Genomic DNA, 11,451 nt, shown 5'->3' with positions numbered 1-11,451 from the left:
TTAATAATAGATTAATGATGATAGATTGACAGATGATAGATGGATGGATGAATAGATGATAGATTGACAGATTGATAGATGATAGAGTGGTGAGATAGATAGATAGATAGATAGATAGATAGATAGATAGATAGACAGATGATTGATGGATAAGATTGACAGATGATAGATGGATAAATAATGATAGTAATGATGATAGATGATTATAGATAGATGAAAGATTGACAGATGAAAGATTTATAGATCTATATAGATCTACACATACATGCACACACATATTTACACGCATGCATACACACACACATACACAAAATTTTCTGGAGTAGAAAAATAACTAACCGCAAGCTTTCCATAGTTGCCAGACATAGCCAGTGTACAGAGAACATGGAGAAATCTGCTCTTTACATCTCCCTTCAAGGCAGCAGAGATAAACTGGCTTTTCGTTCCCTGAGTTGGTCTTTAATCAGACCTGCCCCACGGGAGTGATGGGAATTGTAAGTCAAGCGTTCAGAGGGCAGAAAGCTAGGGAAGATGGAAATGATGAAGCTTCACACATGTTCAAGTGGCATCTTAATCTAGTTCTAGAAGTTCTTAGGGGATATAGTCTAAATTATTTTGGCTATTGTTCATTGCTTTTCTTGAATTAGAACTTTCTGCCCATTAGTGGCCTTTAGCATATCAATTTGAGATTGGAATCTTCTGGAGGCTTTTGTAAGACCTTCCTTTTTTCTCCAGTGACTGTTTCTATCTTCAACGTATTTATAAATGATGTTGTAATACTGCCCTTTGTCTTTTATAACAGCTCTCTGAAATTTTGATATATTTTTTTTTCTTGGCTTTGCCTTTTCTTCTTGGCAATTTCCATTGTTCTGACATCCTGTTTGCTTACTTTTGTTTATCCGTCTTTGGAAGCGTCTCTTCACAGTCATCCTTAATTTTTTAAAATTTCATTTCACTGGTTCCCTTTCACAGAGATTTAGGATTTTAAATTATTCTTGGTATTGTGCTGGAAAGTGGAAGGTATATGCTCAATCAAAACTTATTATTGTGGAAACTACTAGCGTTCTTCTTCTATTTTAGTTGAACATAGAACTGGCACAGGAATAGTTTATGATCTGTTCAATAACCAGCCCATAGCCATATCTTTTCTGATACTTTATCAGAAGTTCAAGTATATGCAGTAGGCATTGTTTTGATTGCTTGAAGACTGTTAGCAATGAAGAAATCATTGGATTCACAGCAACTAATAAGTTGTTCTCCTGTTTTTGTTATTTATTTGTATGTTTTCCTCACTATTTTTATTTTTGGCATTCCATCTCCAACCACAAGCAACTCGTTTTACTTGCATGTTCAGCTCATCTTTCTTTGTATATTCTGTTGATTTCAGATTGAACACAATGATAAAGCTCATGAACTTCCTCTTCTGCATCAGTGAGTAGAGCATAAACTTGGTAACTGTCACATTAAAGGATTCTCCACGGATATTATTTGTTCATTGACTACACTTTACCCAAGTACTTCCTTTCAATCCGTGGAATGCATTTAAGGTACCCATCTGGGATTCTATTATTACTTTTCCTTAGAAAAAAATTTCAGATATTCTAACCATGAATAATTGGAAAAGACAGATTAATTTAGAAATAAAAAAGATTTTATTTCCTTGATTTCTAAAGGAAAGGATTTGACACATCCTGAAACATAGATTCATCTCATTATTAAACCACTGGAGGATTGGAAAAGAGCTGATGTGGTTACCATCTTCAAAAACAAACAAACAAACAAACAAAAAAAAAACCGGGGGGGGGGGGGGGAGAAACAGATCCAGGAAACTACAGACCAATCAGCCTAACATCAATACATGGGAAGATACTGGAAAAAATAATGAAAAAACAGATCTGCGAACATCTAGAAACAAAGTTATAAGTAGTAGCTAGTAGAGATTTGTTTAAAACAGATCATGCTGAACTACTCTTATTTCATTCTTTGACAAAGTGACTAAGTTAGTAGACCAGCGAAATGCTGTGGAAATTTAGACTTCAGCAAGGCATTTAACATAGTAAACCACAACCTACTTCTTGGTAAGCTAGAAAAATGTGGGATAGACAAGATCACCAGATGGTTTGTAACTGGATGACAAACCATACTCAATGTGCAGTCTTTAATGGTACTACATCTACATGGAGGGAAGTAAGCAGTGGGGTACCACAAGGTTCCGTCTTAGACACAATACTCTTCAATATCTTCATAAATGACTTAGATGAGGGAACAGAAGGATAACTCATCAAATTTGCAGACAACACTAATCTGGCAGAAATAGCCAACACCCCAGAAGACAAACTCAAGATCCAAAAAGATCTTGACAAACTTGAACAATTGGCCCTATTCAACAAAATGAAATTTAATGTGGAGAAAAGCAGGAAAAAACAAAGATACAAGTACAGATTAGGAGACACCTGGTTCAAAAATAGTAACAGTGAGAGGGACCTTAGATTCCTAATGGGAAACCACTTAAACATGAATCAGCAGTGTGCAGCCGCCACCAAAAAAGCTAATACAATCCTTGGTTACCGTATTTTCCGGCGTATAAGATGACTGGGCGTATAGACGACCCCCTAATTTTCCTGTTAAAATATAGGGTTTGGGCTATACTCGCCATATAAGACTACCCCTCTTCCAATGCACACCAAATAAAAATTAAAAAAACATCAACTGGCTCACCCACAATGTAAAAGCAGCTGTGCTAGAACCAAAATGGCCCCTGAAATAAGCAGGAACCTCACACAGCCACAAAAAGCCCAAAAACCCAACTTTCACACTTTACACACACAAAATTTCACATACAGCTTTGTGAGATTTTGTGTGTTTGTGTAGTTAGAGTGAAACACTACAGAAACACACTAAATCTCAGAAAGCTGCACAAATATTATTTTATTTTTATTTTTATATGAAAGCTAAATTTAAAACTTCCTAAACTTTAAATGGCTAGGTCTAAAAAAGAACAACTAAAAAAAAACCCCAATTAACTATTTTTTTTTAAAGATCCCAAAGGGGAAAAAAACTTACCCAATAGAACAGGGGTCTCCAACCTTGGCAACTTTAAGACTTGTAGACTTCAACTCCCAGAATTCCTCAGCCAGCTTTGTTTTGCTGGCTGAGGAATTCTGGGAGTTGAAGTCCACAACTCCCTGCATGCTTGATTGCAGGCAGGGAGTTGCTTGCTGATGGAATAGATTCAGGCAAGCGAAGCAAGGCAAGCAGCTAAGGCAGTGGTTCTCAACCTTCCTAATGCCGCGACCCTTTAATACAGTTCCTTATGTTGTGGTGACCCCCAACGATAAAGTTATTCCTAAAACCATCAAAAATATGTGTTTTCCGATGGTCTTAGGCCAGGGGTCCCCAACCTTTTGGACCTCAGGGACCACCAACTTCATAATTTTAAATTTCACGGACCACTAATACGAATCCAGTGCGCCACTTGCTGAAGCACTTGGACTCCCAGTATGGGATGGGGTCCTTCAGGCACTCTCCCTCCTCTCTGTCTCTCTCTCTCTGTCTCCCACTCTTTCTCTCTCATTCTCTCATTCTCTCTTTCTCTCTCTCTCATTTTCGCTTTCTCTCTCTCTCCCTCTCTTTCTCTCCCACTCTTTCTCATTCTCTCTTTCTCTGTCCCCCTCTCCCCCACTCTCATTCTTTCTCTCTCCCCCTCTTTCTCATTCTTTCTTTCCCCCACTCTTTCTCTCCCCCCTCTCTCTCATTCTCTTTCTCCTCCCTCTTTCTCATTCTCTTTCTCTCCCACTCTTTCTCTCATTCTCTTTCTCTCTCCCCCTCTTTCTCTCTCTCTCCCCACTCTCTCCCTCTCATTCTGATTCTCTCATTCTGATTCTCTTTCATTTTCTCTCTCTCTCTCATTCTCTCTCTGATTCTTTGATTCTCTTTGATTCTCTGTCTCTCATTCTCTCTCTTTCTCTCTCTCTCTCTCTGATTCTCTCTGTCTCTTTCTCTCATTCTCTTTCATTATGTCTTTCTCTTTCATTCTTTGTCTCTTTCTCTCTCTGTCTCATTCTGATTCTCTCTCATTCTCTTTCATTCTTTGTCTCTTTCTCCTCTGTCTCATTCTGATTCTCTTTCTTTCTCTCTCATTCTCTCTCTCTCTCTCTCTCTCTCATCTCTTGGGCCAGCCAGTGTCTTGGGGCTGAGAGGAAGTCAAGCATCTCTCTGAGAGACTGAGGGCCGGAAGAAGTGTGGGAGCGAAGCACTACTTGAACTTGTGCGGCATGAGCATTTGCCTTGGTATATTTGCGCCAGCCAATTGCCAAGGCAGCCCTCATCTCTCCGCTGTAAGAGCGGCATCAGGATTCCGCCTTGGTATATTTGCGGCACAAGGCAGCCCTCATCTCCTGATGCTTGGGACTCGGAGCGGTAAATGGTGACTGGTCCGGGGAGCAGCTGGATTTTGCTCTCCATTGCGGACGCCAGATCAGCCCCCTGCAAGATCTCATCTTTCGAGGAGCGCTCCCTGAAGCGGGGCTGGAAATTTTGGTTGGGCTGCTTGAGAGAGGAGAACTTGCAGGGGGGCGATCTGGTGTCTGCAATGGAGAGCAAAATCCGGCTTCTCTCCGCTGTAAGAGCGGCATCAGGATTCCGCCGTGGTATATTTGCGACACAAGGCAGCCCTCATCTCCTGATGCTTGGGACTCAGAGTGGTAAATGGTGACTGGTCCGGGGAGCAGCTGGATTTTGCTCTCCATTGCGGACGCCAGATCAGCCCCCTGCAAGATCTCATCTTTCGAGGAGCGCTCCCTAAAGCGGGGCTGGAAACTTTGGTCGGGCTCCTTGAGAGACGAGATCTTGCAGGGGGCTGATCTGGCGTCCGCAATGGAGAGCAAAATCCAGCTGCTCCCCGGACCAGTCACCATTTACTGCTCCGAGTCCCAAGCATTAGGAGATGAGGGCTGCCGCTCTTACAGCGCTCTTACAGCGGAGAGAAAAAGCTGGATTTTGCTCTCCATTGCAGACACCAGATCGCCCCCCTGCAAGCTCTCCTCTCTCAAGCAGCCCAACCAAAGTTTCCAGCCCCGCTTCAGGGAGCGCTCCTCGAGAGACGAGAGTTTGCAGGGGGCCGATCTGGCATCCGGATTAGAGAGCAAAATCCAGCTGCTCTCCGGATCAGACGCCATTTACCACTCTGAGTCCCAGGCAGCAGGAGAGGAGGGCTGCCTTGCGCCACTGGCTGACACAAATATACCAAGGCGGAATGCTGTTGCCGTACAAATGAAAGTAGTGCTTCACTCCCACAGCTTCCAGCCATCGCAAACGCCGCTTCTTCCTGCTTCTGCCGCCCCCTCCCCCACCGCCACAACAGCACCATTCATTCCGGATGGCGAGGGCTGCGCTCGTTTTTCTGTATTGCACCACCTGCAAAACCCCTGTGAAAGGGTTGTTTGACCCCCAACCACTGAGCTAAGGTAAGCAAGCTGGCGGGGGAAAAGTTTTTCCCTTCTCCATGGCTCTGGCGATCCCAGCTGAGTTGCCTGATTAGCAGATCGTCAGGGCTTGGATCGTCAGAGCCATTTAAGGCTCGTCAGAGCCTTTCGGGCTGGTCTGCCTGGTTACAGGAGATCGACACCCGGAGTATAAGACGACCCCCGACTTTTGAGAAGATTTTCATGTGTTAAAAAGGCATCTTATATGCCGGAAAATACGGTATATAAACAGAGGCATAGAATCAAAATCACATTAAGTATTAGTACTGCTTTATAAAGTTCCACTTTATAAGAATACACCTGGAATATTGCATCCAGTTTTGGTCACATTACAAAAAAGATGCTGAGACTTAGGAAAAATTGCCAAGAAGAGCAACTAAGACAATTAAAAGCCTGGAGACTAAAACATGAAGAATAGTTGCAGGATTTGGGTTTTGCTAGTTTAGAGAAAAGAAGGACTGGGGTGGCAGGCATGATAGCAGTATTCCAGTGTTTGAGAGGCTGCCACAAAGAGGAGGTCAATTTATTTTTCAAAGCACCGGAGGGCAGGACAAGAAACTGAATGGAAACTAATCGAGAGAAGCAACCTAGAACTAAGGAGAAACTTCCTAACAGTGAGGACGATTAATCAGTGGAACAGCTTGCCTTCAGACGTTGTGGATGCTTCATCACTGGAGGTTTTTAAGAAGAGACTGGACAGTCACTTGTCTGAAATGGTATAGGATCTCCTGCTTGAGTAGGGGGCTGGACTAGAAGACTTCCAAGGCCCCTTCCAGCTCTATTCTGATTCTAAATGTGGATCTCATGATTCTTCATGGCAATCTTGGCTTTCTAATTGGGATGATACTTCATGATCAGACAGACTTTGTACTGAAGACATACATAAGAAATAATATATATATATATATATATATATATATATATATATATATATATATATATATATATATATAAATATTACTGATGAGATAAATCAGATCAAAATTGGCCATATTTTTCCTTGAAGGTGACAAGGCTTTTATACCAGTTTCGAATGGACTTGTTTCTAGTTCTCAAAAAAAAATGGGCTGTGTTCCTAATTTTTTACCTAGATTCAAAGTATTTATTTATAAAGAACAAAAAGTTAAAATTATAATGGTCTTGCTTGATAGCAATGAATTATTATGAAGAGAACAGAACAAGGATGTCATTTCTCCCTTTATCTTTTATAGCATTATAACTCTTAGCATTTCAAATATGTCAAGAAAAATAAGAGTATTATAACCCAATTAGTTGCACAAGAACATAAATTATTTATGACTCGGTGGCACAGTAGTCAGAATGCAGGATTGCAGGCTGATTCTGCTCACCGCCAGGACTTTGATTCTGATGGGCTTAAGGTTGACTCTGCCTTCCATACTTTTGAGGTCAATAAAATGAGGACCCAAATTGTTGGGGGCAGTATGCTGACTATAAACCACTTGGAGTGCTGTAAAGTCTATGAAACGGTATATAGATCCAAGTGCTATTAATATTTTTTATAATACTGTACTAAGAACCATTCACCCTTGAGTTATACAGCAGGGTCCCCAACACCCAGCCCGTGGCATGCCAGAAACCGATCCACACAAACAAATGAAGCCCCATCTGCAGGATGCAGGGCCACACCCCTTCTGGTCCATGGAAAAACTCCATGGAATCAGTCCCTGGTGCCCAAAGGTTGGGGGCCGCTGTTATATAGTATGGTTCAGTGTCAGAGTATCAGAGTAATGAAGAAAAAACTCAGATGCTGATATTGAATTTAACAGAGGATGAAAAACAAATTGTGCATTGACTAACAGGCTTTTAACATTATCACTAAGTCAAATATTTAGCATTTAAAAAAATAGAAATGGAAAGACATTTCTTGATAGAAGAAATTAAATTTGTCTTCATTAGCAAGAATTGCAGTGAATAAATGAATATTTTACCAAGTCTAATATTTTTATTTCAAATTATTTCAGTTTTTATTGAGAGTAAGGTATTAAATACCTGACAGACAAGTAAATGAATTATATATAAATTAAAGGCCAAGTATTAAATTCAAGAATTTGCAAGATTCAGAACAATGTGGCATCATGGCTCTGAGTTTCAGAATGTACTATTATGTCTACTGTCTATCATAGATTTCAGTACTGATTAGAATTGTACTCTAAGCATATAATAAAAAATGTTTGAAAACATTGAAAATTCAGAATTTGAAGTTTGTGAAGAACACAGACAAGTATTAAGCAAGCCAATTACAATTCAGAATATTAAAGTTATAAAGATTAAAATTGGAAAAACACCAGACCCAAACGGACTGAATACAGTTAGTCCTCAATTTACAATAGCTCATTTAGTGACAGTTCAGTTACAGCACTGAAAAAGGTGACTTATGACCATTGCAGCATTCCCATGGCCATGTGATCAAAATTCAGATACATGGATTATATTTATGATGGCTGCAGTGTCTCAGGGTCATGTGTTCACCTTTTGTGACTTGTCAAAATCAATATTGCAGAAATAAACCTAGGCCTTGGCAGGAAAATTAATAAGTTTTGGGGGAGGTATTATTCACATGGATTTCCTTGAAACTGGCATTACTGTCAACACAGAATGTTGTATTATAACATTCAACAGTTTGAAATTGGTTAAGTAGAATTTGGAAGTACACAAAAGGAAATATTGCTGCAGCATGACAGCACTAAATCTCTCATCACCCAGTAGGCAATTGCAAATTTGATTTCACTCTTTAACCCCATCCACTATGCAGATCAGTTTTGGCACCATGTAACTTCCATTTTCATAGGTAACTGAGTATGGAGGAAGAAAGAACTTCAGATCTGGTTGAAGAAGCACGCTTTAGGAAGCTCGTCCATCATTGGCCAAAGTATGTAGAAAATAGTGGTGATTATGTGTAGAGGTATACAGAAAATACAAATAAAATAGTTTATTTCAATAATTATTTTCCATTTTTTAATTAAAATATCCATATATAAATTAAGGTTAGGGAGCTGGAGGCATACTTTTCATTCAACCCTCATATTGATCAATGACAAATATTGCAATTTAGATAAAAATTAAAGGTACAAGAATATCTCAGCATAGGACCATTAGATGTTAATTTTTCTATTGTTCTGCAGACTGTTCTACAGCTTTTTAAAAAATTAATATTGGATTGTTCTCTGGTGGTCTTTCATGTGATGTTTTAAGTTTTTAAACGCTCAAAATATTTTTGTCACTAATTTGAACAATGCTATTCACTTATTCAGTGCCATGCCTTCACATATACTCATATATTCCATTCATGACACATATCCTTTCATGCAGTAATTCATATTCTCATATTCTACTCTTTCTTACCATTTTCATTCATATGTATTAATAAATTCAACATGTAATGTTTATACTATGTTTCCCCGAAACTAAGACCTTTCTGTATAATCAGTGCATGAGATAAAATAAGCTGCCTCCCCAAAATAACCCCCCCAACTACTTACACGCATGCATAGCCAGTCCCACCATTTCTGCGGGTTGCTTGCTGTGCAAACAACATGAGATGAGGAGGTGAGGCCAGAGGGGGGGGAAGGGGGGGAGCATGCTCTCCCCTGCCTGTTCTTTGCACCCGCCGAGTCCTGCCGCCGCCACCTCGTGGAGGACGACTCTGCAAGGCTTGTTGTGCTGTTGCACACACGAACTGCAGCACCACCATGAGCTTCATCATACCGGCACAGCTGGCGTCCTGCTGCTATGTCAAACCTCATGGCAGTGCTGCTGTTTGTGCATGCAATGGCGCAAACCTTGCAGAGTTCTCCATGCAGCGGCAGTGCGACGAGTCTCAGGGCTCTTGCCCCTTGCTTAGCCACCCCCCCTTTAGGGATGCAATTTGGGGGTGGCAGGTGGGGCGGGCAAGAAGCGGGACGCGCGTCTTATTTTTCAAGCTCTGTTGTGTTCCTCCAATAAAAAAACTTTATAGAACTCACTTTTTTTTTTACGTGTTTCCCTGGACACAATGGTGAGAAACATGACGGAGCTTGAAAGGTAAGACCTGCATCCCACTTCTCACCCGCCCCACCTGCCACCCCCAAATTGCATTTCTAAAGGGGGCGAACAGCTAAGTAAGGGGCAGGAGCCCTGCCATGCCCGGCAAGGGGGTGGGGAGAATAGACTGCAAGGGGAGCCGCGTCTCATTTCTCCCCGCCTCACCTGCCAGAAATGAGTCTGTGAGACTCAAAACAAATGAGAGAGAGAATGGGGGGAGAAAGAAAAGAGAGGAAGAGGATGAGAGAGAAAAAAGAGAAACACAGATATGAGCAGGAGAATGGGGAGAGAAAGAAAGGGAGAAAAAAGAAATAACAGATATGAGAAGGAGAATGGGGAGAGAGAAAGGAAAGAAAAAAAGAAAGGAAGAGAGGAAAAAGAGAAACATAGATATGAAAAGGAGGGAGGGAGAGATCCATTTCCTATACACAGGGAAACCGCAATTGCAAACCCTAAACCCACAGACTGGGGAAAAAACAATCGCAAACCCTAAACCCCCACACAGGGAAACCCCAATGCCAAATCCCAACCACCACACCCCAGGGTTTTGGATTAATGGATTTAATGATCTAAAATGACTTTTATTTTGACCCCCAGACAAGAAGAATTCAAAAAGAAAGAGCTACTCTGTGGAATTCAAGAAAGGAATCGTGGAGGATTCTCACGGCAAGAATCTGGCAGCTTTCTGCAAAGAGAAGATGTTGGATCTACGTATGGTCCGAAAATGGAGAGTAGATTACGATAATCTCAGTCAACAGGTGCAGGAGGGAAATGGCAAGAAGCGCAAGTGTGGATCAGGTCGGCAACCATTATTTCCTGAACTTGAAGACAGTATCTCTGAATGGATCGCTGACAGGAGAGCAAAGGCTTTAGCTGTATACAGGGCTGATATTCAAGCATTTGCCCTTGAAATGGCACCACAATTACAAATTTCCAAGGAACAATTCAAAGCCTCTCAACACTGGCTGGATAGCTTCCTTCAGCGATATGAACTGTCTCTGAGGAGATCCACCTCGTTGTTCGAGCTGGAAGATGGTGAACTTGTCAAACGGGCACTTGCATTCAAGTCGTTTGTTGATGGCATTGATTTTGCCAAGTACCAGCTATCGAACATTATAGCTATGGACGAAACAGCAGTCTTTATGGGCCAAGGGGTTCAAACCACCATCGACCAGATGGGTGCCACATCAATTTATATTCCCTCCACAGGATATGAAAGTGCATGTGTGACGTGCATATTGGCTATTCGGATGGATGGAACCAAAGTCACACCGCTAATAATAAGCAAAGGAAAGAAGGACAAAATCAAAAGGGTTTCAGGGATTTACGTCCTTGAAACTGAAAAGGCCTGGTGTACCCAAGCAGCTATCAAGAAGTGGGTGGAGCTAATGCTCCCACTTGTTTTGCGAGGTGGCCAAAGAGGCATGGTGGTGTGGGATTCAGCCAGCACTCACCGTGCCAAGGACATGAAAAAATTTCTTGCTCAACGCAGGATTGATCAAATAATGATTCCTGCAGGAATGACTGGCTACCTGCAGACGTTGGATATTGGTATTAATAAGCCATTTAAAGACCATCTCCATGTGGAAATAAATCAATATATAGAACACCGAATGATACGAAACAAGAACAGTAATTTTGTGAAGCCTGGCCTTCCAGAACTTGTCAACTGGGTGAAGAATGCCTGGGAAAAAATAACTGACGACTGTGTTGCAAATGCAATAAGAGCAGGATACATGGACAGGAGGTACTCCTTTAAGGATACTTCTATTGCCAAGCATGAAAGATTGGGACCTATGGTGTTGAGCCAAATGGACTTACCAGTAAAAGAAACAGAGGATGGAATTCAGGATGTGGACAGTTTTGATGATGTGGAAGATGATATGACTACCATATTGGAATAAATTGTTCAGTTTAAAAAAGATTG

This window comes from Pituophis catenifer, unplaced genomic scaffold (genome assembly GCF_029215685.1).
Source record: "Pituophis catenifer annectens isolate HBS135680 unplaced genomic scaffold, rPitCat1.0.hap2 SCAF_2, whole genome shotgun sequence".
Classification (NCBI taxonomy): Eukaryota; Metazoa; Chordata; class Lepidosauria; order Squamata; family Colubridae; genus Pituophis; species Pituophis catenifer.
This window is presented reverse-complemented; position numbering follows the sequence as displayed.